Raw genomic sequence first — 26,047 nt, 5'->3', positions numbered from 1 at the left:
GTCAATCTGAATAGTTCATTACCTGAATTAGATTCATGGGATATGGAGCTTCCTCAGGAACTAGATCACAACCAATTTGGATACCAATTGCAACAATTCTCGGGTTGCAAATAGGAGATGGAGCCAACACGAATTGTGAAAGCCAATATTGGAGAAGATAACTTTGTAGGTCACCAATAGATTGAGAATTGGCTTATATCATGTTACCAATACCTGTGTCAATTTTCCATCTTTTATAAAACCTTCATGAAGACAAGATTGCCAATCAATTGTAGATTCAAATGCATATACGTTATTGCAATTGTTTGTTACCAAGAAAGACAATTCCAATTTATTAGGTCCCTATACTACTAGTGCAACCCCCTTATTATATTTTTGTGCCCATGTAGTCCCCATATTGTTATTACTGTCCCCATAGAAGCCCACTATTGTTATTGTTGTGCCATTTTATTATTGTTATGTCAGCTCTCATTATATTATGACCCCTTAGACTCCTATATATAGAAAGGAGGTCTTGTCATTTGTAACATCAAAGAATTGTTCATTTGTGTAATGTAAAGGAGGTTTCCCCCTCGAAGAGGTTAAATTCTAAGGTGTTTATATTTCTTTTCTATCATTTTGTGAGATGGTTTCATAACATTTAGTATTAGAGGTTTGGATTCTAGGGTTTCGCTACTCCAAACAGGTCATCCTGGAATTTTCGCTATAACATTTTCGCTACGAAGTTTCAGAAGCTAAAAAAAATAATCATTTGAGAAGAAATTGGTTTGAACCTCGGGTCCGAATTTCAGATCTTATCTTGCTACATTTTTGGAGATATGATCTGAGGAAGTTAGGGTTTTTGCAAGCTCAATAATTTCATCTCAAACAGGTCATCATAAAATTTTCGCTATAATTTTGTTTCCACAAAGGGTCAAAATCTGAAATTAAAACCCATTTGAGCCGAAGTCTTGTTGAAGATCAAGTCTGAATTTTAGATCTTGTGTCACTATATTTTTGGAGATATTATCTGAGGAAGTTAGGGTTTTCGCAGAATCCTGAATTACATTCTAAATAGGTGACCTTGGGAAAATTGTCATAACTTTCTCTCTGAGCATCAGATTGAAATTTCATAAGAAATTACAGAAATAAGACAGACGATATAGTTCTGTGTATATTGTTTTGATTTGAAGGTCGAAAAAGTTACACCTGGCATGTCGTACAAGTTCTCTCTACCAAAAAATTATATAATTAGGTCATCTTAGGAGATTGGGAATAACTCTTCCTTGGAGAATCCAATTTTGATCAGACTGGTGGCATTGAAAAGAGGCATCAGAGGACTAGCATAGGAAGTAATTTCAGATCATGGAGAGCCGTAATTACAGAGATACGACAGATTCAATATCAAGTTCATACAAGGTGAAAAATTGAGGAAGAAATGAAACATGATATATCAAAATTACGAGACCAAGTGCAACAAAATTCACTCTCACAAAAAGTAACAGAAGCTAAGATGGATGGTTTAAAGAAAGATGTGGAAGATAAACTAGGTGGTTTAAAGAAGTACATGGAAGATAAGATGAATGTCATGGAAGCTAAGATGAATGGTTTGGAAGCTAAGATGGAAGGCAAAATGGACGAGTTGAAGACATACTTGACAAAGTTGCTATAAGAAATGTTTACAAACGGAGAAAGGGTAGTAAAGGAAACTCATGATGAGAAAAAAATAAATCTTAATCATGATTTCATAGACTCTAACGTTGGATTGAAGACCCACCATGTTCCAAAGATCGATATGAGGAAGTTTAATGCCAATATTCCCAGAATATGGATACTACAGCTGCATCAATTTTTCAATCTCCATAATGTGCAAAAGACACAAAAGGTATGTATTGCAACTTTATATTTGGAAGTAAATCAGTTTATATGGTATCGATGGCTTTGCTCTGATAAAAAAATTGTTACTTGGGAAATTTTTATGGAAGAAATGATATCACATTATGAGGATACAAAAAGCAACACCTTTTTTAGCTAATTGATAAATCTCAAACAAAAGGGTTCAATGATGGAGCACATTGAGGACTTCCAAAAATTGAACATAAGGGTAAAAGATATTCCAGAGGAACACTGGATTGATGTTTTCATAAGGACTTTAAGGGATAGCATCCAACATGAGGTTCACCTTTGGGAACCTAATTCATTGCAGAAGGCATTCAAGTTGGCAAGAAAAATGGAAAGAAAAATTATGGCAACAAGGAAGCCTACCACTCACAACTATGGAAGTGTTGTTGTCCCTAGCCTTCCACAACCTACAAGGTTGACACCATGACAATTGGAAGAAAAAAGAGAAAAAGGGATTTGTTACAGTTGTGATAGAATATACACTAAATATCATAAGTGTGCTGAGAAGAAATTAATTTACATAGATTGTGAAGAGGAGGATGAAAAGCAACAAGAAAGGTCAAAAGAAGAGGATAGAAACCAGGAACAAACCCTAGATAAAGAACAAATGAATCCAACCATATCTTGTAACACATTGGCCTAAATTACCACTCCTCAAACTACCAATAAAGAAGGACATATCAAGAAGAAAAAGGTAATAGTGTTGATTGATTCAGGCAGTAACCATAATTTTATTCATTGTAAGATAGCCAAGGAATTGAATTGCTTCCTATATCCAGCACCAGAGTGTCAAGTGATGGTTGCAAGTGGAGGAACCATAAATTGCTCTGGAAAGTTCCATAATATCAAGCTATCCATGGGAGAATATGTATTGAATAGCCTAATGCTTTCCATTCCATTGGGTGGTGTTGATGTTGTATTAGGAGTCCAATCGCTAAAATCCTTGGGTACAATAGCTTTTAATTTTCAAGAAGGTTTCATGAAATTTTTTTCGAAAGGAAACAAAGTTGAATTAAGGGGTATCATAGGGAAACCAGGAAAGATAATCAGCTCTAATGGAATGAAAAAGCTTCTAAAAAAAGAACAAAAAGGCATAATTACACAATTATGTTCACCAAAGGTCTGCACATCGAAATCATCTATTTCTGTAGATATCCAAAAAGTTTTGGACAATCATTCCAAGGTATTTGAGACTCCAAACGGCCTCCCACCTATTCGTGATCATGATCATGCTATTCATTTGATTCGATGAAGTGTTCCTCCAAAAATAAGGCCTTACAGATATCTATATGCCCAAAGGAGTGAAATTGAACGTATGGTTGCAGAAATGCTAGAGGTTGGTATAATTATCCAACCAAATTTGATAAACGAAGCTAGGGATAAATGGAAGAGTGACGAAGTAGAGTGGGAACTCATTCAAAAGTTGCGGAAGATCCTAGTTTAAACAATATTTCTTGAACATGACAAGGAAGGAAAAATCATATTGGAACCTGAAGCAGTCACAAAACTAAGAAATCAACAGCTACGAAATCGATCAATTTCAGAGTATCTTATCAAGTGGAAGAACTTACCCACTGAAGACTCCACATGGATGGATGATAACTTTATACAGAAGAATCCAGAACAACTCAAGCGTTGAGGACAACACTTTTTGAAGGAGAGGGGCATGTTAGGTCCCTATACTACTAGTGTAACCCTACTGTTATTAGTGCAATCCCTTTATTATATTGTTGTGCCCATGTAGTCCCCATATTGTTATTATTGTGCCCCATAGAAGCCCACTATTGTTATTGTTGTTCCCCTATATTATTATTGTTATGTCAGCTCTTATTGTATTATAACCCCTTAGACTCTTATATATAGAAAGGAGGTCTTGTCATTTGTATCATCCAAGAATTATTCATTTGTGTAATGTAAAGGAGGTTTCCCCCTCAAAGAGGCTGAATTCTAAGGCTTTTATATTTCTTTCCTATCTTTTTGTGAGCTGGTTTCATAACACAATTATACAAGGGCCTTGAAATTGTGGATTTAACAACTAGATATGAGTTTAATTTCCACCATTTAATGCGATTCAAGCTTTGAATTTATATGTCAGATAATAAACCCTTTTGTGGGATGGAGAAATCTAGAACATTTTTCTTTTGCCTCATAATATGTCTTAAAATGAAGTTCCAACTGAGGATCCTACATGTTCAAATGACATGAATGTTTTTTCAGCAAATATAAGTGTGTTGCCCTATTATTTTCAATTTTTCTTTCAAGAATTGTTTTTTCATTTAGATTTAAAATGACTTTGCTATTAGCTTTAAAAATAATGGATTTATTTATTTATTTATTTATTATTCTATTCATATCGATAAACAACAGAGATTTAAGGTAATTAAAATCACTATTCGGAAACTTTGAATGTTGAAACTACATTAAAAGAACATTTAAAATGATTTTGTTTATTTTTTTTATATATTTTTTTATATTGTCTCTAGAGAGACAATAGTTTGAATTATGGACATATAGTCTCTATAGAGACAATATGTTTTTAATCTCTGCTATTGTCTCTCAAAGGCAAAAATGTAATTGTCTCTAAAGACACAAAAATGAAACTGTCTCTACAAAGAAGAATGAAAGACAAATGAAATTGTCTCTTAAGAGACAATAATTCCCGTGTTTACAGAGACAATAATAATATGTGTTCTATATTGTCTTTATAGAGAGAATTTTTTAAGACAATAATTTTGAGACACTAAATTTTGAGAAACCCGCTTAATGAGAATATTTAAGACAATACACAAGTTTCTTTTTGTCTTAAGTTAAGGAAATTGACTCAAATATTGTCTTAAAACCCCCCTACATGTAGTAGTGGATGTGGCTAATCAAAATGGTCCTCTAGTTAGAGGGAATGATTTTGTCCCCATTTTGAAGATAGGCACAATAAGGCTTTGCGTCCAAAGCTTAGGGATGTCATGCTTTATAGCCAAATTCAGAAGCTTGTGGAGATGAGGAATGAGGACAGATTTTCCCATTTTAAACATCTCATCTTTGTAACCTTCAATATCTTTGGCATTCTCATTATCAGTCTTATTAATCCCAAACTCAACGTCTTCTAGACAAAAATATCATCCTTAATAGGAGTATTTAATATGGTGCCCATCGTGTCTGGAGAGTCATAAAACTGCTTAAGATAGTTATCCCAATTTTATAGGGGGGTAGAATGATTATCTTTACTTTTATGAACAAGCACATTTTGCCAAAATCTTATGGGCACGACTTTAGAAAGGTGGATAAGATTCTCTTGTCTCTTACTAATATATGACCCCTTCTTCCTCTTAATGAGAGCTTTGTATATACTAATATTCTAGAGCTTAATGCACCCATTAGGGGTGTCTTTGATTGCTTTCTTGGAAATTTTACAGTCTTTGTCATGCCAAGGATTGGATGTTCTATTATTATTATTATACAAAATATTATTAGAGAATTTACTAATGGTGGTGGAAAGGGTAGTAGTAAAATGGTAGTAGATTTTATCAATCTTTCTATTATAAGTTAGAGAGTCTAAATTCCTTTCCAAATATTTTAAGAAAAGGTCGACATTAATTCTATAGAAGTGAATGTGACTTTTTATTTCATTGTTCTCCTGCATGTGGGTGGTATGAATAACAAGATTGAGGGATAAAGACAAAATTCTATGGTCAAACTCAGGCTTGTACCCATTAAGAAGCTCAAAGTTTGTACTATGGTTGAGGACATGGATGTTAGAGATCACATAATCCACAACACTACTACCCAACCCACGGAAACAGGTAATCTGATTGGAGAGGTGCCATTTATTAATACCATTACAAATGATTGGGTCCTAGGAACTACAATGTTTAAGGACATCGGTGTCGAATAAGTTCTCGATTATGTCTCTAGATTTTCTCTTGAATCTATTAGCTAAGTGACCATCCTCATCAAGCCATAAGTGGTCACGGTTAGAGTTGTTACTTAACATACTAGCTTGGTTAGTAGTAGTATGAGCATTAAATTCCCCAAGAAAAAGGATATTTTCATCATTTCTTAGGTTGTAGATGTCATTTTATAAGGTATTGAAATGATAATTCTTATCCAAGTTGTTTTTCTTATAGGATGTAGAGATGATAAGGGAAAAATAACATATTGCAAGGAAGATCCTATTAGCTGCAGAGTCAGAGATTTCGAGCCAAATGTACTGACTGAAGGGGTTTGTTTAGTGAAGTTGGATGTGAGAGGAAACAATTTTCCTAATATAACAAGCTATATTGCCAAAACCTCTCCTAGAGGATTTCTTATTCTAGGCAGGCTAAAAAGTTAACCCATCAAGGTGAGGTATGCTAGAATCATCATGCTCCCGAGTTTCAACTAAAAGAATAAGATCAATATCACTCACGATCCAACTTAACATGGGACCCTTACACCATAGATAACCACAAAAATTCCAGAAAAGGATCCGAGTGATGCCATTCCCTATTTATCATTCATGTTTGGGACTCTGTCTCTAATAATAGCTTTTCTATTCCTAATGATTGCCCATTTCCCCTCTTTTCTTTCCTCTTTGACCTTTTGTACTTCTTTCCTAAGTTCAACTTGGTCTTCTCGAATGAGGTCTTGATTTATAAAGACTCTCATTTCTTTTATGCTTGGGGATTTCCTAAGTATATTTAATTTATGGTCATTAATAAAAAATAATAATCTTAATAACCATACTTATTCTAAAAAGATTATAATAATATTTAATTGATTATAATAATCTTTAAATTAATAATTTATTAATTATTAAGGATTATAATGATCTTCAAATTATTAATTTATTATTTATAATTAATAATATAATAATTAAAAATTATTCATTTTTATATTATTAATTATAAACATTGAATTTATTATTGGATTATGGTTGGCCATGATTTATTTTCATATTGAGACAACATCTATCACAATGCGACATTGGAAAATCATTGACCATCGTTGATTTTCATATTGGAACATGGTTGACCAGGATTTATTTTAATGTCGAGACAATATTTGTCAAAATGTGATCTTGGACCATGTCTGACCATGGTTAGTATTCATATTGAGACAATCTTTATCACAATGCGACATTGGGCCATGGTTGATGAGGATTAATATATTCCACAACCACAACCACATTAGTAAATGTAGATTACTTATAAACCCAAGCGATTAATTCTAAACCTCCAAGGTATTATAAACCCAAGAGAATAATATTAAACCCAACAGATTAATATTATAAACCCAAGCTATATAAACCCTCACATAAATATTATTAAGCCATGGGAATAATAAACCCAAGGGATAGATATTATAAACCTAAGGTGTATAAACCCTAAAATAAGTGTTGTTGACCATGGTTGACGACGATTGATTTTCTTATTGACACAATCTTTGTCACAACGTGACATTGGACTATGGTTAGCCATGATTGGTTTTTATATTGAGACACAATTTGTCACAATGCAACATTAGACCCCAGTTCACCATGGATGAGCATGGTTGTCACAATGTGATGTTGGACCAAGAGACAATCTTTGTCACAATGTGACCATGGTTATTGACTATGGTTGACCATGGTTGACCAGGGTTGATTTCCATATTGAGAAAATCTTTGTCACAATGCGACGTTCGAACATGGTTGACCATGGTTGATTTTCATATGTGATGTGGGACCATGGTTGATTTTCATATACAACATTGGACCATGGTTGACCATAGATGAGCATGGTTGTCACGATGTGACGTTGGACCAAGAGACAATATTTTTCACAATGTGACCAAGGTTATTGAGCATGGTTGAGCATGGTTGATTTTCATATTGAGACAATCTTTGTCATGATGCGGCATTGGAACATGATTGACCATGGTTGAGCATGATTAATTATAAACCCGAGGTATATAAACCCTAAAATAGACATGGTTGACTGTGGTTGACCATAGTTGATTTGCATATTGACACAAACTTTGACACAATGTGACATTGGACTATAGTTGGTCATGATTTATTTTCATATTGAGACAACATTTGTCATGATCCGTCATTGGAAAATGGTTGACCATGGTTGATTTTCATATTGGAACATGGTTGACCATGGTTGACCATGATTTATTTTAATGTCAACACAATCTTTGTCAAAATGCAATGTTGGACCATGGTTGACCATGGTTAATATTTATATTGAGACAAGATTTGTCACAGTGTGAAATTGGACCATGGTCGACCATGATTGATATACGCCACAACCACAAACACATTAATAAATGTAGATTAGTTATAAACCTAAGGGATTAATTCTAAAACCCCAAGGTATTATAAACCCAAAAAATAATATTAGACCCAAGGGATTAATATTATAAACCAAAGGTATATAAACCCTAAGATAAATATTATAAACCCATGGGAATAATAAACCCAAGGGATTAAAACAAAAAATGCAAGTGATTATAAACAAAATGGAATCATATTGACCCAAGGGATAAATATTATAAACCATAGGCATGTAAACCCTAAAATAAACATGGTTGACCATTGTTGACCACAGGTGATTTTCATATTGACAGAATCTGTGTCTCAATACGGCATTGAAATATGGTTGGGCATGATTGATTTTCATATTAATACAACATTTTTCACAATGCAATGTTGGACCATGGTTGAACATGGACGAGCATGGTTCCCACAATGTGGCATTGGACTAAGAGACAGTCTTTGTCACAATGTGACCATGGTTATTGACTATGGTTGACCATGGTTGATTAGGGTTGAATTCCATATTGAGACAATTTTTTTCACATTGTGGTGTTCAAACAAGGTTGACCATTGTTGATTTTCATATTGAGATAATCATTGTCACGATGTGACATTGGTTGCTTTTCATATTGAGACAATCATTGTCACAATGTGACTTTGGTTGATTTTCATATTAATCCAAGGGGTAAATATTATAAACCCAAGGCATATAAACCCTAAAATAAACATGGTTGATCATGACTGACCACTGTTTATTTTCATATTGACACAAGATTTATCACAATGCGACATTGGAGTATGGTTGGCCATAATTGATTTTCATATTGAGACAACATTTGTCACAATGCGAAGTTGGATAATGATTGATTTTTATATCGGAATAGGGTTGACCATGGTTAAGCATGATTTATTTTAATGTGGAGACAATCTTTGTCAAAATGCAATGTTGGACCATGGTTGACCATGGTTAATATTCATGTTCTGACAATCTTTGTCACAATGAGACATTGGACCACGGTTGACCATGATTGATATATGCCACAACCACAACCACATATACCTCACAACCACATTAGTAAATGTAGATTAATTATAAACCTAAGGGATGAATTCTAAAACCCTATGGTATTATAAACGCAAGAAAATAACATTAAACCCAAGGGATTAGTATTATAAACCCAAAGTATATCAATGCTAAGATAAATATTATAGACCCAAGGGAAGAATATTAAGCCAAGGGATAAATATTATAAACCAAGGTTATATAAACCCTCAAATAAACATGGTTGACCATGGTTGATTTTCATATTGAAACAATAATTTTCACAATGTGACATTGGAATATGGTTGGCAATCATTGATATTCATATTGATACAACATTTATGACAATGGGACGTTGGAGCATGGTTGACCATGGATGAGCATGGTTGTCACAGTGTGACATTCGAGCAAGAGAAAATATTTGTCACAATGTGACCATGGTTATTGACTATGGTTGACCATGATTGAGCATGGTTGACCATGGTTGATTTCCATATTGAAACACTCTTTGTCACAATGCGATGTTTGAACATGTTTGACCATGGTTGATTTTCATATTGAGACAATCATTGGCACAATGCGACATTGGTTGATTTTTATATTAAGAAAATGATTGTCACAATGTGATGTTAGACCATGGTGGACTATGATTATAAAACCAATGGATATATATTAACCATAAATATTAATATTATAAACCCTATGAATAATATTATACCCTAGAAATGTCTTGGTGATGTAGCTCAATTGTTAATTTGAGATATGTGAAATCATTGAAACTCGAGAGACCAAGATTAAAATCCAACCTTTTGTGACTCGGGCTATGGGGAGGATTACATATCATAACCCCCCATAGGTATACTGGTAGTTACGTGTCAGGCGGGCTTTTTGGTTCCTCTGGGTAAAAAAAAAATATTATTATGCCCTAGAAATATTAATCCTTAGATAAATAAACCCAAGTGATTAATATTATAAACCCAAAGCATTAATACTAAAAACCCAAGGGATTATAAACTCAATGGAATAATATTAAACCCAAGGAATAAATATTATAAACCCAAGGTATCCCTCAGATAAGTATTATAAACAATAAAATAAACATGGTTTACATTGCTTTACGATCATTGATTTTCATATTGAGCCAATCTTTGTTACAATGCAATGTTGGACTATGATTGACCATAGTTTATTTTCATATTAAGATAGTCTTTGGCACAATGTGACATTGGACCATGGTTGACCATGATTTTAAATCCAAATGATTTATATTAAACCTATGAATATTATTATACCCTATGAACATGAACTCTTATATTAATAAACCCAATGGATTGATATTATAAACCCAAGGGATTGATATTATAAACCTAAGTGAATAATAAACCCGAGGGATCAATTCTAAAACCCTAAGGTATTATAAACCCAAGGGAATAATATTAAATACAAGGGATTAATATTATAAACGCAAGTTATATAAACCCAAAATTAAATATTATTTATATTTGATAACATAACTAACACAACGACATTTACTAATGTGGTTCATAAGCCTTACTTTCCATTTTTATATATACCTATATATATATATATATAGATATGTATCGTGAATTTATATCAATCATATTAGAAAATTTGATTGTGTTAATAAGTACATATTATCCACCTAATTATAATAAAAGTAAGATATGGTCCAACTGTACAGATTATCATAATAAAAGTACATGTCGTTTTTAAAATGCTCTTTAAAATGCATAAAATTATTTTGTAGCAATTTTCTTTTAAATAATCTTTGAACATTATTTGTTATATTTTGTTGAACAAATTTTCAAAAGTATAACTAGAATTACCACAATTTATAAGAAATAAAATATTTATATTGAAGACAAATAATAAAAATCAAAATATCTATGACTTCATAGCAAGGGCTTCCTAGTCCATACACTAAAAAGTCAAAGAGATTACCCAACAAAGAATTGCATCTCTGACCAGAAGTACTGATAAACCCTAAAACGTCTTGCAGCTACGTGCATTATTCAAAAGATTGAATTGTCATCCATCTTCACTTCTGTAATTAAAGTCTATTGGAATTAGCTTGCATTAGGTTTAATTATTAACACTTCCATTATGTATCACAGAATATAATCTCTCAACACAAATACGCAAATTTCCTTTTAATATTATATACATTTATGTTTACAGTTACACATATTGGAATTCCATAAATATGTACATATATAACGGTAAAATTATATTCTACTTACCACATGGCTTCACGATATTGATACAATGTAGAGTTTAGTAGTGTTGGGAGATTTGTTGAAGAACTTGGGTTTGACTTTTAGTTATATGCTTTCAAGAGATGCGATCTTTGATGGACCATGGCTAAATGCCAGAAAATGTAAAATTATAGTAAAATAATGAGTCAAACAATACCAATTTGCCATCTTCGTATAAAAGAAGTTTGGAAATGGAATGTAGGGTAACCGTTTTTTTTTTTAAATCAAACTTTCTGGTAATCAATTTTGGTCTAAACAACAATGGGACATTATCTATTGAGTGTTCGTTTGATCAGACCAAGCAAGAAGGAAAGGGAGGGAAGGAGGTCCACAGATCTAACAACGCGTCCAATGCCGTATTCACTAACTAATTGGTATTGGATGTATCGTTAGGTTGTCAAATCTGCACGGTTGCAGAGAATAGATTCCTTACCCTTAGTCAGTCTGCGCCAAAATGATGAAGAAAGACGAGGTCCTTTCCAAATCGAGGTAGGCAGGTGCTATGGATCCTCTGACTGCCAATCGGGTTGCCTTTTTTTATATGTTATTTGAAGCTCAAACGAGTTACAATTTTTGACCTGCCACTATAGTCACAACCGAGGTCTCATGGAACATTCTCGACATCCACATGTCATATGAGGGGAGAGACGTGTGTAGAAGTTACTTGGAAAGTGGCTTGATTGCCACCCTCGATCCTTAGGGTTTTGGATCGGATGACTGAGATGGAATTGTAATTAAATTAAGTTTAGCGATGGTAATTCATCCATATAGAAAGTTTTTTATTATTGATTGCTTTGGCACATTAATGAGGATTGAATATTTGCGATCCTTTTAAATGGAGCAAAATTCGTATCTAAACATCTTTCCACTGAAACATGAAAATTATATTCTAATGTCACTGTAATAATATTCAAAAATTCTAACTGATTCTGGTTATATATGTGTTTGCGACCTGAAAGAAACATCAATTATTTCTGGCAGGTTGGAGGAACAATGCAAGAAATATTAAAACCTGCAGAATTGCATATGACGAAGAAAATACTGTGGTTTCTCTCCACATCTCTCGGAATGTTCTTACTTTAACGCAAGCTGGCACTGGGGAGAGAGTTTCCGTTTGTGAAGATATTTGGAGATTTGTGTTTACGCGCATGCGAGCAGGTCCTTCAAAGCTGGTCTACAAATTCCCTTTCCTTCTTCCGGGAGATTTCAAAAGCCTTCAAGCTCAGCGTTGCGTGGAACCATTTCACCAGGGTAACATCCCAGATTCTTTATATATGGCATATCTGGATAAATTATCCAAGGCCTGCTAGGATTTTTCATTTCTTTGTTCACGGGAGCAACCCTTATCCCGATTGCAGATTCTCATCACTTACTTACGGGGTTGTTTGGGCCCACTTCTCAGTCTCCGTTTATAGAAACGGACGTTAACCTTACTCACCGAATTATGGTCGGAAAATTTTCATAAGACTGCAAAAGTTTTCTGACCATAAACAATTCTGTGAGTAAGGTTAACGTCCGTTTCTATAAACGGAGACTGAGAAGTGCGCCCAAACAACCCCGTAAGCAAGTGAGGAGAATCTGCAATCGGGATAAGCGTTGCTGTTGTGACGATGTCGACGAACCAAAATCACCATGTCGTGAATGATCTAGCCAACTTGATGAAACCTTCTGACGACACGTAGCGATCAAGTGTCTAGTCACATGACAATCCCAACACCTAAAATGCAGCTCTTAATAATCTATGTTATGTGTGAAAGAAAAAGGGCCAACTCTGCCACCAAACCTCCAATGAAATCAACCTCCAACATCCATCCAGGGCATCCATTTATCTATTTCTCTTAAATTTTCTTCCAAAAATAAAAATTATCAATATAATTGCAATGGCGATAATCACATGCCGGGTCCAAAGTTCCAATAGCAGATTTAATCATTTTTTCTAGACAATTTTCCAATGAAATGTTAGAAATGTAACTAGTTTTAGTCCTCATAATTGTTGTTGTACTCATTTCAGTATGTATCTTATGTAATAAACAAAATAAGAAAAGAAAAACTTATTATTGTAAAAGCAAAAGTTTCATGTTCTTTGTTGATGGTCTTCTACTTAAAAGCATATTCTTCAAGCTTCTAAGGTTTGTTAGATCATACGATTTATTGTCATGAGTCAAGAGGGTCAACATCATGTTTAAAAGACCCTTCCTCACAAAATATATCTTGTAAAAGTATTTATTTTGAGTTTAAAATGTCTTGGAAACCTCCAAAGTACAAGCTGGCTCTTGAAGCTTCAAGCCGATCTAAAGGAGGGAATTCAACCCCTTGGAAAAGCTATATAAAGGAGCATATTCGATCTCATTTGGAATATTCCAAGAAAAAGTTCGATCTAAGGAAAGAAGAAGCAAGGAAGGAGCAACAAAGATTTAGAAGGCAAGAGGAATCCAAGAAGTCAAAGAAAAATTTGGTTTTGGGCTCTACCTCTCTCACATGTGCGAAGTTCTAGGGTTTGTGCAGCTACAAAGAAGGATGAAACTCCAAGCCCAAAATGCAAGAGCGAAGTGAAAAATCAACGTTCTTGAAGAGAGAATTATATATCTTGAGCTCGTTGACCATGAGGCGATCTATCCTCCTCAAAGGACTCTTAAAGAAGCTCGATCAGGGTTTCTATCGCAAGCTATAAGGCTGAAATTACACGACGATATTGCAAGACAAAATTGCATGGCATAAGTTGTGGTCAAAGTTGCAGCTAGAAGTTGGTTCTCTTGGAAGAGCTGACTTGATACTTGGAGGAGGACATGGCCTAAGGTTTGGGTCTTTTTTGTCTCATTTGAAGCATATTCTGTAAAAGGATAATAGTTTCTAGGTTTTCCCCTCAGATACGGTTTGCCATGGCTTGGAGCTTAACTTCTGCGTCCATTGTCTTTATTATTTTTCTCTTAATATTTATTGGATAAAAAATATATAATAAAGAATCACAACAAAAATAATATAATTCAGAAGAAAGTATTAAGATTAAGGAAAATTGAAATTAATAAATGCCACTTTGCATTTTCCAATGGGGAGAACCTCCTTCAACAAGTTAAAACCTACATGTCAGCTTTGGAGGCCCAAAAAACTGTGACCCCTAAGCCAAGTTGTGGTCAAGGTCAACTCTGCATCCTCGAAGCTAAGGAAGTGGAAGAATATCCATCTGTTGAAAAAAAAGGTTAATTTCCAACCGATATTTCGAAATGGATGTCCAACATTTATCGAGCGAGATCTTGAACGCTCCCTCGACATCTTCAAGTATTACCAATGCTCAACTAGTGCTTTAATCTCTCCACACTATCCCAATATATATCTACACTAAGGGTCAAATATTGTATCTTATCACTTGCACTAATAGGTTTCTTCTTCTTAGCTCCTACAGCGTAATTGGTGACCAACAATTCTGCTAGCACCACACGAGTCGATGCCCCTAAAACTCGCCCCTCCTATCCCCTCTTTGAGCCTTCTAAATCCCAAGCATCCTTGAAAATTTGGCGACGTGACGATCTCTTTTTTTATTCCTCTGCCTCCACAATAATCTCAATTGAAAGCCTCTAAACCAACCAAAATTACATTACGCATAGCCATCCATTGTGGAATTTTGGCAATAATCATTGGTCCAAATGACCCATGAAAGCTTACCACCAAAGCACACCAGAAAGTCGAAAGTCAAGTGAGTAGACACCCCCAAAGGCCATATCCAAGAAACCCGTAAAAATAATCATTGGCCCAAATGACCCACGAAAACGTACCACCAAAGCATGTTGACGATTGGGAGAAATTATCTCCAAGTTGGTTCTCCGTAATTCAAGTTCCTAATTTGTCTCTACCACTAGCTATACAGATAGACGAGAATCACTAGAATCCCTGAAAATATGTGATTGTATCTCAGTAGTTATAGCTTTCCTTATACTAGTCAATTATGGTCCTAAACTATAGGATCTAAATCGTATACAGCAACTATTTATTCCAAATGAGTATCAGTGAAAAAATATCGAAGGCTTTCACACAAACTTCTTGTTTTTGACTTGGTATCAGAGCGAGGTTCTTCACCTCATAGCCTGAATTCTCATATACCTCTCACATAATGACTAAGGATCAACTTGAATAATCTTCTATATGAGTTATTCATGTTCAATTAGAAAACCCCAGTTTCACCACCAATATCATCCTTACCGAAGTTAATTATGATGTCTGGTTCCAAATCTTGGAAATGCAGATCACAGGGCTTGAGAAGCTTGAATACCTCACAGGTAAAACACCTATTCCGCAGGTTACTGATGCTTTCTATGCAAAGTTGTATGCTGAAAATCAAAAGGTCAAAGGATGGTTGTTGACTTCTATGTCACTAGAGATTATGAAGCGCTATCTTAGACTATCTACTGCACGTGAAATCTGGACTACTCTTGCTAAAGCTTTCTATGATGGGTCAGATGAATCCCAACTCAACAGGCATTCTCCACCAAACAGGTTGGTCGTTCTCTTTCCACCTATTATGGTGATCTAGAGAAATCATCCAAGAACTAGATCATCGTGATAGGATTGTCATGAAGGATCCCGAAGATGTTGTCGCCTATAAAAAATCAGTTGAGAGACTGCGGGTGCATATCTTCTTGAATGGAATCGATGAAAACTTTGAACAAATTCGAGGTGAGATTCTCAGAAAGGATCCTGCACTCGATCTTGAAGGCAACTTATGCATATGTTCGCAGTGACGTCATTTGTTGAGATGCACTTCATGGTGAACCTGAACACTCTGAATCTACAGCTATGGTGGCTTGTCGAGGCAAGCCTTACCAATCGCAAACACATTCGAAACCAGATCACACTTCTGGTCTGCCAAATCACACAACTGACCAAAATCGGTCATCTGGATCACAAAATTGTAGCTATGAAATAGGGGCTGCAAAATCAGAATGTGTATGTACTCACTGTGGAGAAACCGAGCATACAAAGTCACGTTGCTATGAATTAATTGGATATCCAGAATGGTGGGATCCTTCCAAGGCACCTCGCAAGCGAAATTCAAAGTCAAATCATCATGCTTCTGTTGTTGTGGCTGAGCCCTCCACCAACACCAGTACTACTGAGGAAGCCTCTTCTTTCATTGCTACTTCTGGGAATGTTGGTAAGTCTCTTCATACCTCTGTCCCTGTTAGTCATAGTGAATGGATAATTGATTCAGGTGCCACAGATCACATGACCTTTGACAGTAAACATATTCAGTCCATGAAATCCTCAGACCACCATATAGTGTCCACAGCCAATGGTACTCCCTCTCTTGTGGTTGGAGAAGTTTCAGTTTCTCTTACCCAAAATTTGAATTTGGAGTCTGTTCTAGTTGTTCCTTCTCTTAATCATAACTTATTGTCTGTTTCTCAAATAACCCTCACTTTGAACTGTATCGTGATATTTTGGCCTAACCTTTGTGTTTTTAAGGACATTTGGACTCGAGAGACAATTGGTTATGGTACTAGGAGAGGAAAGCTCTACTATCTTGATCTATTGCCAACAAGCTACAATCAGTTGGCTCAAGTTTTCTCAGCTAATAAGTCTGACACACATCAGAATTCAGAAGTATGCTTGTGGCACAGGCGTTTAGGTCATGTATCTTTTGGATATTTACAGAAATTGTTTCCAAAGCTCCTTTCTCAATTAAATGTTTCGGATTTTAAGTGTGACATTTGTGAACTGGCTAAAAGTCATTGTGTCCCATTTCCCATTAGTATGCATAAAAGTGCTGCAAGTTTTATGGTTATTCACTCTGATGTCTGGGGACCTGCAAATACTTCTTATTTGAGTGGGGCACGTTGGTTTGTTTCTTTTATTGATGATCATACTCGCATGACTTGGGTTTGTTTAATGAAATCAAAGAATGAAGTTAGTTCCCTGTTTCAGCAATTTCACAAAATAATAGCCACCCAATATCAATCAAATATTCAGTTTCTTCATACTAATAATGGTGGAGAGTTTGTTAATCAAGACTTGAAACAATACCTGAATTTACATGGCATTGTTCATCAGACAACTTGCCCTTACTCCCCTCAACAAAACGGGGTAGCAGAGTGAAAAAATCGTCACCTTCTTGAAGTTGTTCGTGCTTCCTTGTTTGGGGCTCATATGCCTATTAGTTATTGGGGAGAAGCCATTACGGCTGCAACTTATCTCATTAACCGTGTACCCTCTAGTTCACTACAATTTCAGACTCCCTTTGATGTTCTCCATAATACTGTGAGTGCCCCTACCATACCAAATCTGTCCCCTAAAGTTTTTGGGTGTGTAGCCTTTGTGCACCTTCACAAACCCTTGAGAAGAAAGATGGAACCCCGTGCCCTTCAATGTGTCTTTGTTGGCTAAGCCTTACATCAAAAAGTTTTTGGGTGTTATCACCCCCCTTATTGTAAAATTTATGTTACACTTGATGTGGTCTTTCATGAAGATGATATGTATTATTCTGCCTCTGTGTATCCACTTCAGGGGAAGAATAGAGATGAAATGGAGACTTTGCATCATTCTTTGGACTTTGATCTTATAAGTGGAGATAATTTGGACACTAGGGGTGAATGTGACCATTTGGAAACTAGTGATGAATGTCCAAGTGATGGTGACACTGTAACTCATAGAGGTGACTGTCCAGATGGGCAGCAAGGTTTGGAGAATAAGGTTCAGGATCAAATGGAAGTGGAAGTGTCATCTGTGTCTTCCTCCCCTCACAATGTACCACCAAACCAATTGTATTCTCCAGCTAATTCCATGCCCGAGCCTCAGGTAAACTCTGAATCTGATCCTCACTTAAAAATGTTACCAGATCGAGTCACAAGAGGGAAACCCAAAGTTAGCTATGAACCTATTCTCAACTCCAAATCTAAGTATCCCATAAGCAATTATGTATCCTGCCATAGACTGTCAAATGAGAGTAAGGCATTTGTGAATCAATTATCTATTGTAGCTATTCCTAATAGTGTGCAGGAAGCTTTGAAAGATCCTAGATGGAGGGATGCGATGAATGAAGAAATGGAGTCTCTTCAAAAGAATTCAACATGGGAAGTTGTTGACTTGCCTGAAGGGAAGATACTTGTTGGATGTAGGTGGGTATTCTCCATTAAATACAAAGCTGATGGAACCATAGAACGGCTCAAAGAAAGACTTGTCGCCAAGGCATATACTCAAACATATGGAATTGATTATATGGAGACATTCACACCAGTAGCCAAAATTAATACACTCCGTATTTTACTATCTCTTGCAGTGAATTTTGACTGGCCTTTGCATCAATTTGATGTAAAGAATGCATTTCTGCATGGAGATATCCAAGAAGAAGTATATATGGAGTTTCCCCCTAGTTGTAAGTTGCAGACTAAAGGCAATAAATAGGTTTGTAGATTCAAAAAATCTCTATATGGCTTGAAGCAGTCTCCTAGAGTGTGGTTTGGAAGGTTCACTAGCTTTATGAGGTCTATTGGTTACAAGCAAAGTAACTCAGATCACACTCTCTTCTTGAAACATAATGGAGAACGAATCATAACCCTCATTGTGTACGTTGATGATATGATACTAACTGGAGATGATCTTGAAGAAAAAAATCACTGCAAGAACAACTTGCCCATGTGTTTGAAATGAAGGATCTTGGGGAATTGAAGTATTTCCTTGGAATTGAAGTGTCAAGATCAAAGAAAGGTATTTTTCTGTCACAATGGAAATATGCCTTAGACTTATTGAAGGAAACTGGCATGACAAGATGTAGTCCAGCTAGCACCCCTATGGAAGAAAATCTACAACTAGGTGTGCACCCAAACCAAGTTCCTGCTAACAAGGAGCGCTATCAGAGATTGGTTGGAAGATTAATGTATCTTGCATATACTCGGCCGGATTTAGCTTATGCACTAAGTGTTGTTAGTCAATTCATGCACTCCCCAAGCGAAGAACATATGAATGTTGTCATTCGGATCTTACGCTATTTGAAGTCATCTCCAGGAAAGGGAATTTTATTCAAAAAAGGTAATAGATTGGATGTTAAAGGTTATACAGATGCTAATTGGGCTGGGTCAATTGAGGATAGATGTTCTACATCCGGCTACTTCACTTTTGTAGGAGGAAATTTGGTTACTTGGCGAAGTAAAAAACCAAGAGGTAGTTGCTAGATCGAGTGCTAAGGCTGAATATAGAGGAATGGCTAAGGCAATATGTGAATTGTTGTGGATCAGAAATCTGTTGCAGGATTTACATATGAAGCAAGTCGGTCCTATGAAGTTATACTGTGATAACAAGGCAGCATGTGATATTGCTCATAATCCAGTTCAACATGATCGAACTAAGCATGTTGAGGTTGACAGGCGTTTTATCAAGGAGAAAATAGAAGCAAAGTTGATTGAAGTTCCTCATGTTCGATCTCAAGACCAGCTTGTTGATGTGCTGACCAAAGCAGTGTCAAACCAAGAATTTAATGGTTGTCTCAACAAACTTGGCATGAGTGACATCTACTTACCAACTTGAGGGGGAGTGTTGACAATTGGGAGCAATTATCTCCAAGTTGGTTCTCCATAATTCAAGTTCCTAATTTGTCTCTACCACTAGCTGTATAAACAGATGATTATCACTAGAATCCCTGAAAATATGTGATTGTATCTCAATAGTTATAGATTTCCTTATACTAGTTAATTATGGTCCTAAACTATAGGATCTGAATTGTATACAACGACTATTTATGCCAAACGAGTATCAGTGAAAAAATATCGAATCCTTTCACACAAACTTCTTGTTTTTGACTAAGCACACCAGAAAGTCAAAAGTCGAGTCAGTAGACACCCCAAAGGCCATATCCAAGAAACCCATAAAGATAGAAAATGAAAAGCTTCAAAAAAATGAGATCCGACGTGTCAATCAAATCATCACGACTCATCCACTGATATGATCCAAGAAAAGCTGAAACCATAAGTGACCCAACCAATACATGGAGACCCAATGAACAGAGAAGACATTTCAACCAAACAATAAGAAACCACTAAATGTGAAATGTGAAGGTGGAAGTCCACCATATGAGATAATCCCCACTGGCGTATAGGAGATCAGTGATCCCAAAGACTAATGAAATAGAAATAACCTCATCAGATACAATCTTAATTATGTGTACGGAGGGAATTCAATGCAGAAACCATAAACCAGAAAGCCTAGTCTAAAAAATTCCACAAATCAACTCTGAAAATAATGGAAATCTTGGTAAGATTATGATCAAATTTGGTAGAAATGTTTCAAAATCTGGGTTATAGTTGTCAAATTTCAAGATTTTGGATGCCTCGATAGTTTTGATGGTGCTAAATCCATTTCCACCATAAAAAAAGATTCAAACACTCTAACATTCTTATTTTTTGAATTTTTCTTATCAAATTCAAACACTCCAACATTTTGATTTGTGTACATTAGGTACAACCCCCTACGTAATACCCCCTCCAACATGTTGGTATGGGTAAAATCGTGAGGTCTTCTCGGTGGAATTATGGACAAAATAGGCTCTAATTGACATCAGAAATGCAATTGGAAAATTTGTATACATTGACCCACGTTGTCTGGGTGCATAGGACAAAAGGGTTTCTTGAATCCTCATTGAAAAGGGTTACAGAGGGGGCTTTCTCGACCACATTGAGCTGCACTGGGGCGACATATTCCTTCCTCAAAGACTGGATTATTAGGGAGTTACCTTCAGATGCTCATTTTGCCACTGAATAGGTCGCATGTGACAACAGTGCCCTTTTCGGCCGGGCAATCATTTCCATGGCAAAAAATTTTATAATGGTTCCACGGGTCCAATCTCGGAAATGGGTTGAAAAGGTCAACATAATCAAAAAGGGAAAGAGACCTTGACACAAAATTATCCCTTGCAGCAAATAGGTACACATTCTCAATAGAATACTCACCTTCCACATGCATTTGGATCAGTTGTCTCCTTGCCAATTATTATCTCCTCATCTCAGTTAAATTTAGATTTTTCGTCATCTGACAGCCCACCAACATTTATGGCTCACCCACCTCCATAACCGATAAATTACCAGGATATTCCTATTCCATTGATAGCCACCCATCCACGGCCAGATATTCCATCCACCTCACAAATAGCTTATATTTCCCCTCCAGCTCTGCCACAACGTTAATCAAAAGATAAAGGACCGTGTCTTAACGTTACTCTGCCAAATTCCCCAACTGCTTCGCTGACAAATTCTGTGGGGAGTGACCTCGACCTACTGCTACAAAGAAAGACCATTGACCTTCGTACTCTTACCATCCATAAACCTATGGATAGCTCATCTCCCCATATCAATCCAAACTCAGCGGGGAATATCACGGTTTGCAAGAAACAAAACCGTGGCAGTGGCCACTTTTGGGGTCATCCCAATAAAAATCCTTTCTTGTCTCCTTTGGAGAGATTTCTCATTGATATTCCCATAGTTGGCATCTCCCCCTCACAAACCCTTAGAGCACGAATGCCTGAGAAATAATTACGATGATGTGTGTCATCTCCCTCAATATTCAGGGTTTGGGGACTACCCCAAAATATCTAGCCCTCAAAAACCTACTATTATCTCTTCACCCGTTCATTATCCTCATACAAGAAACAATTCACAATGTTCCCGATACTACTAAATACTTCTGAAAAATGTTTTCAACCTGGCATATAACTGCAACAGCTCCTATGGGTCTCTCGGGAGGTTTGGTGGCTTTATGGGATCCGAGAAGGATTAACATGAAAGCTTATAAATGTTTTGCAGGTATTCTCCTGGAGGGAAATATCTGTGGCATGCCACGTTATATTCATATTTTAAATATATATGCCCCATACAGAGAAAGAGGGGAATTCTGGGACAAATTCATATCATCTGGCATAATGGATCTTCATATACTCATTATCGTAGGGGATCTAAACTGGACAATCAGTTTGGATGAAGCTTGGGGTTGTCATATGAAATCTGATCCTCTGGCAGGGAAAATACAAAATGCCATTATCAGGAATAATTTTGTAGATATCTACCCCGACAAAATCTCTCCGACATGTGACAATGGCTGATCCAGCTCTTCATATGTGGGAAAAAGGCTAGATCATTTCCTAGTGCATGAGAAACTAATGGATCATCTGGGAGATGTCCGATTAAATGCCATTAGTAATTTCATATTTAATCCTAGACCCATCACTCTACAATGGAGAGAAAGAGTTCCTCGTTCGAGACTCCCTTTTAAATTCAATAGAACCTTACTGCAAGATCTCGACTTCAATAAGATGGTACAGGCCACTTGGGAAAATTTTAACAAAACAGGTTCTTCCCCTATGAATAGTATACTGGAAAAACTCGATTCCCTTTGGGAATCAGTCAAACTATGGAAGAAAAAGAAAATAAGGGACAACAGAAAAGAAATAGTAAAAATCCAAGAGCAGCTAGACTATCTTTAGCAATCCATGTCTATACATTTCCTTCGAGAGCACATTCGAGTCAACATCCAAGAACTGAAGCATAGAAAGAAAGAAATTTTAATGGTAGAAGAAGCAACATGGAGATTAAAGAGCAGAGCTCTCTAGTTAAAGGAGGGAGACCGAAACACTAAATTCTTCCACAGATTCGCAAATTTCCGGCGGAATATAAATTCCAAATGGAAAATCACTGACATGGAAGGGTGAACAATATATTCACAAGAAGAAATAAGCGATGCTGCTGTAAATCACTTTCAAAGTGCTTATAGAAGGAATGAAGATGTCTCTATGGAAGATATGATCTTGGGTATAGAACCATACTCCAACATGTTTGATCAGGAGAAAAATGAGGAATTTACAAAGGAAATTTCTGAGGAAGAACTACTGGGGTTCTCAAATCTTTTAAAAGTGATAAAAGCCCCAACCCTGATGGATGGACAATTGAACTATTTATGCACTTCTTTGATATTATCAAGATGGACCTACTTGGTATGATCGAAGAATCAAGAAATACAGGTTATATTCAACAAAAAATCTCCTCAACATATATAGCCTTGATTCCGAAAAATAAATCTTTTGAGAACTTCTCAGACATCAAACCCATCTCATTGTGCAATGTCATATATAAAATTATATCAAAGACAATTGCGGGGAGACTGTGCAACACCCTTTCACTGTACATTTCTCCTTAACAACATGGTTTCCTTCTGGGGAGAATCATACATGATTCGGTGGCGAATGCTCAGGAAAGTGTGCACTCTGTTCACACAAAGAACATGGATGCAACCATTCTGCAGGTTGACCTCTGTAAAGATTATGACTATTTGGATTGGGGCTTTCTTAGACTAATTTTTAGCAAGATTGGGATACAGTCAACCGGTATAAACTGGATCATGGCATGTTTGGAAAATGTAAATTATGCAATCATCATCAACGGTATTCCAACAAGATTCTTCCAATCTAAAAGGGGCCTTCGTCAAGGATGTTCATTATCTCCATTATTATTTATACTGGTAATGGATTGCCTAAGTCTACATATCAAAAGAGCGGCGATAGAGGGGCATTACAAACCACTGAAGCTGGGCAACAATATACATATCACACACAACCTCTTTGTCAATGACATCCTCATAATGGGTATGTTACGCTGCTTCGCTTGGTATTATTTCTTAATATTTTCAGTAGATTTGCAAATGCTTTGGGAATGTGCATGAACAGAAATATTATAGCCAGTCTGACATGAGAACTATAACATATATAAAAGAATTATTTGGAATAGCAGCTAAACCTATGCAAAATGGTCTGAAGTATCTAGGCTATAGACTTAAACCATCATGTTATAGAATATCTGATTGGAAATTGGCTCATATAAAAATTCTACAAAAGAATTGCTAGATGGGAATACAGATGTCTATCCATAGGGGGAAGGGCTATTCTGACACAAACTGTTCTAGCACAGCTAGGGGTGTATTGGGCACATCTCTTTCATCTCCCCTCCTCCAACTTAAATGACATAAACCATCTTATGCCTAACTTCATCTGGGCGGGTGCAAATAATAGAAAAAAATTCCATCTTACCAAGCTTTCAAATATAACCCTCCCTAAAAACATAGGTGCATGGGGAATATTAGACCTTCATCTCTTTGGTGAGGCTTTACTCATAGGATCGCTCTGGAGGGGATTATTTGGAGCAAGAAATCGAAGTAAAATTATTCAGCACAAATACCAAAAAAACAAAGAATTCATTTACTGGTACGGTCTGGGTTCAATTGGGAAAAAAACAAGGTTCAGCAATATGGTCAATTTTCCTGAAAATTGAGAAATGTTTCATCCAACTACTGACATGGAAATTCCAATCTGGTAATAATATCCTGATTGGTTTTGACCCAATTTTGGGTGTTGATCCTAAAAAATCCATCTCAAGCTATTTCTTATAGTTCCTAAATGACCGTGGTTTTTTTTTTTGGGGACAAGTCATAAAAGACTGGCAAGGAAATCTCCCTGTCTGGAAAAATGCAAATGAACAGGGTTTATCTGATCACTAGAAAGAAGAATGGATTCAAATCGCAACATCTATGAAACAAGTGGGCATTTGTAAATCTAGGACCCAGGATAAAATAATATGTTCGAGGAAAATGCATATTGACAACATAGTTGTGGAAGACACCTACCAAACATTAACAAAAAGAATTGTAAGGAGAGAGGAGAATCATACCCTTTATGCCTTCTGGAAAACAAAAATACCAATCAAAGTTATTATCTTTAGTTGGCTTGTTTACCACAATAAGAATCTTGTTGGGGAAAACTTGCAAAAGAGGAATTGGTATGGGTCGGGCATCTGTTGCATATGCAAAAACCACTCAGAAGAAAATGATCATATTTTTCTACACTACCCCCCCACTACTTTGGTTTGGAAAAAAAATTCTTCCCTTATGGGCTTCCCCTATATTCAACATTCTTGCATTAGAGAGTCCTTGGAATGGTGGAGTACTCAGAGACTTGCATGGCGAATTATATCTCTCTTTCTTTTCTGGGAAATCTGGAAATGGAGGAATAAAAACATATTTCAAAATAGTAGGGATGGTTTCTTTATAATCATTGACAAAATAATAACAAATATTTCTTTTTATTTTGCACAGTCATTATGCTCTAAAGAGAAATCCAAAATGAAAAATGACTTACATTTCTCTTATCCTATGGGTTTTTTTGGTGGGGTAGTAGAAGGAAACAAATGTGCATGTGGATTTTGGATTGCGATAAATGCTGACTTGATATACAAGATGCATTGGAAATGTGGTGATGGTACCAATACCAAAGCTGATGCATTGAAAATGTGGTGATGGTACCAATACCAATGTTGAAGCTGTAGCTCTCTGGGGTCTCCTATGGTTCTCCTATGGTTCAACAGCGTCCTTAGAAACCCCGAGCTACACATATACGGTAACTCAAAAATCATGATTGACCAAGTCATGGGGAGAGCATCAATAAACAATCATAGACTACAAGGATGGATGGAAAGAATTGATGGTTGTTTCAAAATAAAGCGACAAATGATGTTTTTTGTATATTCATTACAATATTTGCCACTGTATATACTA

The sequence above is a fragment of the Pinus tabuliformis genome, chromosome 1_1 (assembly GCF_031772625.1).
Source record: "Pinus tabuliformis cultivar Carrire ecotype Pingquan chromosome 1_1, CPIR1, whole genome shotgun sequence".
Lineage (NCBI taxonomy): Eukaryota > Viridiplantae > Streptophyta > Pinopsida > Pinales > Pinaceae > Pinus > Pinus tabuliformis.
Note: the sequence above shows the minus strand (reverse complement) of the source record.